The 8,162-nt window shown below is 34.8% G+C and overlaps 1 pseudogene; it reads right to left on the reverse strand.

Annotated features, from left to right (window-relative positions):
- Nucleotides 1–810: 810 nt before the first annotated feature.
- Nucleotides 811–7,759, reverse strand: LOC100923941 (annotated as a pseudogene).
- Between the last annotated feature and the right edge of the window lie 403 nt (nucleotides 7,760–8,162).

An 8,162-nucleotide genomic window follows, 5' to 3' on the forward strand; every position in this document is an offset into this window, starting at 1 on the left:
TCAAGGTCATCCAGCAGGAGCTCCTTATCTTCCGTCCTCAATATTTCTGTTTCTACTGCCATCCTTTAATCCTTCTCTCCTGTCACAGAGACTGAGCAGTCCCAAATTAACCTCTCCAACTGGGTTTTCAATCCAATCTCCTTCTGCATGCACTAGAATCATATCTTTTTATTATCAGTATGCTGGAGAAACCCCTCCCTTATTTCAACCTGGCTACCAACCAGTTACCGCCAGAAATCAGAGAGCCCAAAGATGCTGATATTCCCCTAAACCTCCTATCAATGTCCCTTTCCCATTTTATTCCTCCTGAATGGATTGTGACCCACCTCCCATGTCTATCACTGTAAGAGAGAACACAAGTAGCCATTCTAATCCTATCCCCAGGTCCACTGCAACTTTATCTATGGCACTGGTAGTAGCCCAGTGGCATCCTTATAAATGTTTAACACCTGTTCCTTTCCCCAAAAAATAATATAGGCACACACTTGTAAATTTAATCTACATTATTATTTTCCCAGTCACTTTCTTAAATCTAGGCAATCAATAAAACAATAAATCAAATCATAATGACTGAATTAACATGAAAATCTTCAACTATAGTTATTTAGTAAAATGAAGGTCTACTTGGCCTTACCTGTGACCTTCAAGTATAACTTTAGGATCCCTGAACTTTCCACAGATTTTGAATCTGAATCTTCCTCTGTGTGTTAAAATGTGAACTCTTTGCAGATAAGGACTTTATTGCTTTTCTATTTGTATCCTCAGCACTTAGCACAGCATTTGGTGCATAGCAAGTGCTAAATAACTTTTTCATTCATTCATTAATTCATCCGTTGATCTCTTCATCCATCTATTCATTTATTGATTTCCTCCAGAATCTTCAATCTCTTCCTTTCTTCTGACTTCCCCAAAAACTATTCCCAAATTCTGAAAAATATCGTCATATTACCATGCTGCCCCATAATATTATTGTTCAATTTCTCTTCTACTTTCACCATTAGAGTTCTGGAATATGTGGTTAATAACTACTACCACCATTTCCTTACCACCCTTTAAAATATGAGCCCTCTGAAATTTGACTCACATCCTTACAACCTTATGAAAATTAAATTCTCCAAAAGTATCAGAGATAGAATCAATAACTCTTGTACTTGTCATCTTCCTTGAGCTCTTTGGACAATTCTGACTCTTGAAAATTGTACCTCCTTTGTCCTCTATGGCACATTCTATAAGGTCCTGATTCTTTTTCTATTTCCCTGGCAATTTCTGCTTCATCTTCCTGTCTCCTCACCATGAGTCTTCCCCAAAGTTCAGATGCTAGCCCTCTCTTCTTTTTGTATTCCTTTCCTCATTGATTTCAGTCATTAATGTAGCTCCCAGCCTCCTTTTTGTGGATAACCTCATCCCTAACTTTTAATGAGTTTCACTTCCTTATCTCTAACTGCCTACTGGAAAGTTAGATGCCTTTTTTTTTCAAATTAAAACTCAATATGCATGCAAAAAATCATTACTTCCCACAAAAGCAAATAAAAACAGCACCTCTTGCTACCTTCCCTATTTCTATTTCTATTACTTCCTGGTATATTTCCTAGGATAACATTACTATTATCCATTCTTCTAGCCTTAAAATTACCCAGCTTTAGTGTCATGTCTAGGTTAAATTCCTGGTTATAGATGAGCTACATCATTTGTTTATTATTCATTTATAGTGATACATCTTATTCTACTATTTAAGGAAGAAGAATCTGTGATCGATGCAGGTGGAATATCAGGTCACAACATTTTTGTTTATAAGACTATTAGAACTAAATAAATCCTCAGATTTTAGAAAGGTCATAGCTGAATTATATAGATTTCCTAGGAAAATTTTCAAATGTAAGCATTTGTTTTGGGGTTGCCACTTTTACCTTGTGGGATGGTAGGTATGTGCTTTCTTATTCTCAGATGTTCTAATAAAGAGGAGAATGAGTAAAATTTTTAAAATAAAAAAGGGATCAGGGTACTATATAAGCATTTCCTTTTTCTTAGGGCATCTTGTATGTTGTGGCTGTGCATGATACCTTGCCTGGCCTGGGACAGGAAAGCCTAGGACTACAAGGACATACAGATACAACTGTACCTGCATTTCTAATAATAGTACCGGTCTGAAATATTCATCTCCTTCTCCCTGACCTTCATCATCACCTTACAGGCATGTTTGAGTGCCCTAGGCATAAAACAGATATATTTGACTTCTCCTTTTCCCTCACTCCCTTTTCTACTCATATCCAATCAGTCACCAAGTTCTGTCAATTTTTCCTTCTTGTCTTTCCATTTTTATTGCCATCACCATTCATTACCACATCACTGAAGCATTACAATGGCCTACTACCTAGGTTTCCTGTCTTTATTCTCCTCCTCCTCCATCATGTACATCATTGTCAGATTAAACTTCTTAATTCTCTTCTTTTATCATATTATTCCCCTCCTCCTTCAATGCCTCCCTATTCTCTCCAGAATTAAATATAAGGTCCCTGACTCAAGGTCCAAACACATACCTTTCCAGGTCTCTTATATCTTAAATATCCTACACTATTTCTTAAATATCATTCATGTGACACTGTTTTTCTTGCTGTTCCCCAAAGAAGATATTCCATCTTTTAGTTCCAGGCATCTGGGTTAACTGTCTCTCCTGCCTATAATGCTCCCCTGACTCATTTGAACTTGATGGTTTCCCTGGCTCTATTTAAGATGTAGCTAAAATCCCACATTCTACAGAAAGCCTTTCCCCCCAGTCCTCCTTAATAGTTGGAACTTCTCTCAGTTAATTTCCAATTTATCAAATAATCTCCAATTTTGATTGTATACAGTTATTTGCATATTGTCTCTCCCATTAGATTGTGCATTCCTGGAGAGTAAGGACTATCTTTTGTCTTTCTTTGTAACCCCAGTGCTTAGCACAATATCTGACACATAGTACATGCTTGAGCAATGTTTATTGACTGACTAGTGCAAAACAAAAAACTAAAAATCTTCCATATCTTTTATAAGTTTTCCCAAACCAGTTTAATCTAAAGTGATCTTTCCCTTCTCTGTACTTTCATAGCAGGCATTAATAACTTTGGGGGTATTTATCATACCCTTCATTGCATTGTCAATTTTATTTGGAATAACATAAAATGACATTTCAGTGGGGCTTTAATAGTTTACAATGCCATACATACAACATCTCATTTGAGCCCCACAACAACCTTATGAGATAGGAATCAGAGGTGTATATTTTTATTTTACAAAAGAGGAAATCAAGACTCAGAGATCCAAAGTATCATTTATTACAGATAGCTCTCTGCCCAAAGGGCCATCAAATTGTGCATACCCTTTGATCCAGCAGTAGTAGTACTGGATTTGTATCCCAAAGAGATCATTAAAAAGGGGAAAAAAATTGTAGCAGCTCTTTTTTGTAGCAGCAAGTGGATGTCCATTAATTGAAGAATGGATAAATAGATTATGGTACATAAATGTAATAGAATATAATTGTTCTGTAAGAAATGATGAGCAGGCTGATTTCAGAAAAGCCTGGAAAGGCTTACATGGACTGATGCTAAATAAAATGATCCCACATTGTACACAGTAAAAGCAAGATTGTGTGATGATCAATTGTGATGGACTTGGTTCTTCTCAACAATGTGGTAATTCAAGACGATTGCAATAGATTTGGGATGCAAAATGCCATCTGCATACGGAGAGAAAACTGTGAAGACTGAATGCTGATTGAAACAGAGTATTTTTACCTTTTTCTGTTTCTTTTTGTTTGCTTTTTGTTTTCCATGACATTTTTCCTTTCGATATGGTTTTTCTTGTATAACATGTCAAATATGGAAATATGTTTAAAAAGTATTATGCATGTTTAATCTATGTCAGATTGCTTGCTCTCTTGGAGAGAGGGGAAATAAGGAGGAGAGTGAGAAATTTGGAATGCAAAATCTTACAAAAATGAATTTTGTAAACTATCTTTATATGTTTGAGAAAATAAAATACTATTGAGGAGAAAAAAGATAGATAGCACCATCCCAACCTTCAAAGTTCCTATTAATCTGATTAGTAACAGCCAGACACACTATATGTTGACCTTCCAAATAGTGATATCATTTTGGTATTCTTTGAATATGAAGGACAGCAATTATTAACCAACAGAGATAGCACTTGAAAATAATATTCTTGGCTTTAATTGGGTTGAGTATTCTGTTTTCTAGGTTATTTCTCATAACAAATTTATTAAACTCTATTATTAATTTCTTAAATGCAGAAACTGGAGTTTATGTATCTTTGTATTCCCTAAAGTGATTATGTAGATAAACAAATTGATAAATGATTTTTAAGTGCTTATTATGTGGCAAGCACTGGAAATAAAAAAAAAAAACAGTATATTTCTTATTCTCAAGGAGCTTACATTCAAACAGGGAGAAGATAAAGCATAAAGAGCAGCTGGAAAGCAAAGTGAAGGGAAAGAATAAGCATTCAATATGAAAGTGGAGAGGGTGAAGGATGATCTAGAAAAGGTCAGTGAGTTAAGCTCATAGGAACTAAGGCTTTTCCTAGTTCTGCTCATTTCACTTTGCATCAGTTCATATAAGTTTTTCTAGGTTTTTCTGAAATCTGCCTGCTCATTTATTATTAGAAAATAGTATTCTATTACATTCATATGCAGCTGCTTGTTTAACCATTCCAAAATTGATTAGCATCCCCTTAGTTTCCAGTATTTTGGGATATTGGGATGCTACACAATATTTCTGCACATGTAGGCCCTTTCCTCCTTTTAAAATCTTTTTGTGATACAGACTTACTAATGGTATTATAAAGAGTATTGTAAGATGGTATTGAAAGGGTAAGCACATTTTGATTGTCCTTTGGACATATTTCCAAGTTTCTTTTCAGAATAGTTAGATTTACAACCCCACCAACAGTGCATTAGTGTCACAATTTCCCCACATTTTGTCCTACATTAATCACTTTCTCTTTTTTTTTTGTCATATTGGGCAATCTTATTGATATGACAGTATCAAAGTTATTTACTTTGCATTTCTTTAATCAAAAGTGATTCAGAGCACTTCTTCATATGCTTGTAGATAGCTTTGATTTTTTCATATGAAAACTGCCTATTCATATCCTTTGATCATTTATCAATTGAGAATGGCTTATATCCTTAAGAATTTGACTCAGTTCTCTATATATTTAAAAAATTTGGCCTTTATTGCAGATACTTGCTGAAGAGATTGTTTCTGAACTTTGTGCTTCCCTTCTAATCTTTATTATACTGGTTTTGTTTGTACAAAAGCTTTTCCATTTAATATAATCAAAATTATCTACTTTGCATTTTGTAATGTTCTCTGTCTCTTGTTTGGTCATGAATTTTTCCCCCTTCCCATAAGTCTAACAATTAGACTATTTCTTGTTTTTCTAATTTGCTTAATGTGTCATACCTTATGTCTAAATCATATTTTGAATATATCTTGGCATATGGTGTGAGATGTTGGTCTATATCTAATTTGTGTTCTGTGGTTTTTTAGTTTTCCCAGGAGTTTTTGTCAAGTGGTAAGTTCTTAACCCAAACCTGTATGTGCACGAATGTTTGTGGCAGCCCTTTTTGTAGTGGCTAGAAACTGGAAACTGAATGGATGTCCATCAGTTGGAGAATGGCTGAATAAATTGTGGTATATGAATATTATGGAATATTACTGTTCTGTAAGAAATGACCAACAGGATGATTTCAGAAAGGCCTGGAGAGACTTACATGAACTGATGCTGAGTGAAATGAGGAGGACCAGGAGATCATTATATACTTAAACAACAATACTATATGATGAGCAGTTCTGATGGACCTGGCCATCCTCAGCAACGATATCAACCAAATCATTTCCAATGGAGCAGTAATGAACTGAACCAGCTACGCCCAGAGAAAGAACTCTGGGAGATGACTAAAAACCATTACATTGAATTCCCAATCCCTATATTTATGCCCACCTGCATTTTTGATTTCCTTCACAAGCTAATGGTACAATATTTCAGAGTCTGATTCTTTTTGTACAGCAAAATAACCGTTTTGGTCATGTATACTTATTGTGTATCTAATTTATATTTTAATATATTTAACATCTACTGGTCATCCTGCCATCTGGGGGAGGGGGGGGGGGGGTAAGAGGTGAAAAATTGGAACAAGAGGTTGTTAATTGTTAATGCTGTAAAGTTACCCATGCATATATCCTGTAAATAAAAGGCTATTAAATAAAAAAAAAAAAGTTCTTAACCCAAAAGCTGGAGTCTGGATTTATCAAATGCTAGGTTACTTTTTTCTTTGACTACTATATCTCAAATGCCAAGTTTATTCCACTGATCCATCACTCTTAATCATTTCTTACCAGTACCAGATAGTTTTGATGATTACTGCTTTATAATAAAATTTGAGATCTATTATTGTTAGGTCACCTTCCTTTGTATTTTTTTCATTAATTCCCTTGAAATTATTGTTGGTGATAGTGGTGGTGGTAGCTTGATTGGTATAGTAGTGAGTAAGCAAATTAATTTAGGCAGAAATGTCATTTTTATTATATTGGCTCAGCTTACCCATACGTAATTGATACTTTTCTTTCTTTTTTTATATTCACAAGTATTTAATTGCTGAATTAAGTCTTATGGTAATATCATTTACCAAATACACTAGTGGTATATCTTTAAAGCTGAACCCTCCAATGAATAAACACTGCTATTCACATACCATAAAACATTCTTGCATACTTTAAATTCAAAAGATCTTAAAAGTGAATCCTAAGGTACAAGTGAGCTTAAAATAGAAGGTCCTATTTCTAGCTTAACTGATCTGTGTTTCTTCAATCCCAATTCAAGAATCACTCACACTGAGATGAGGTATTCTTTAATAGGGATTGTTAGATAAGAAAACACTGAAATGCCTTTCAACAATTTAAAGGCAGCATTTAATTAAATCATTGTAATTAAGCTGTTTATGTATAGTAAGTAAAGCAATTTAAGTTGGAAATGCTTGGGTTTTTTTTCTGATTTAATTGGCATTGCCTTTGGACAGGAGCACAACTTTTCCTAAAGGATAAAGCGAGGCCCCACCCCAAGTAAACTACAAGTAAAAGTCATATGAAGCTATTAAATAGGTTTTCTCTGTTGTTTAATAAAAAGATGCCAGATTCAGTTAAAACTTTTAAAGACAGAGGTGAAGCACATTGTCCTTAATAAAGAAAGTTGTTTAATCAAATCTTTTTAAAAGAACAGAAAAATAGCTTGCTTGATGCTGTAATTATGGCCATTCCTTTATTAGGACTAAACAACATTTTTAAACAGCCATTCATGATCAAAATTCTCTGGTTGATGCATGTGTAAGAAAAAAAGAAAAATCATGAAAGCCATCTCTTTTTTATAATAAATAAGACAGCAAACAACTATTACTTATTGTTGACTTTAAGATATATTATCAAGTCTGCCCTTTCTGCTGTCTTCTTAATGACCCCAAAGATCATTTTTGTTCCATGGATGTATTTCCTTGGGTTTTCTAAGTATTTCATCAAAGTGTCTTCTCCCCAGGAGATGTCTTTGTTCTTGTTGACATCTGTGTAAGAGAATCCTGGGGACTGGCTGGTTTTATGGCCAAAGAGCTCTTGCAGTTGGTTCTAGTCTTGTGCATGCCCCCTTTCTCCACCACGTAGGATTGGGCACACTTCTCCACAAAGATTTTCTTGCCCTCCTCCATGTCTCCCATGGGGAAATTGGCTCCATCTACAGCCTGAAAACTCGCTCGTTTTCTGCTGCTGCTGCTCAGATTGGTGCTTTTTCTGCCCAAGGACAAACCATATCCAGCTGCTATGTAACTTGCATCAGTACAACCAAACCCACTGCTTCTGCCTTGGCAGTAATTGATATTTTTCTAATTATTTAGATCTGATTTTATTTGTGCGAAAAGTTTTGTAATTGTGTTCATATAGTTACTGGATTTGTTGTGGCAGGTAAACTCCTAAATATTTTACATTGTTTAGAGTTATCTTAAATGGAATTTCTCTTTTTATCTCTTGCTGCTGGGCTTTGTTGGTTATGTAAAGAAATGCTGATAATTTATGTGGACTTATCCTATATCCCACAACTTTGCTAAAGTTATTTATTATTTC

This window comes from Sarcophilus harrisii, chromosome 3 (assembly GCF_902635505.1).
Source record: "Sarcophilus harrisii chromosome 3, mSarHar1.11, whole genome shotgun sequence".
Classification (NCBI taxonomy): Eukaryota; Metazoa; Chordata; class Mammalia; order Dasyuromorphia; family Dasyuridae; genus Sarcophilus; species Sarcophilus harrisii.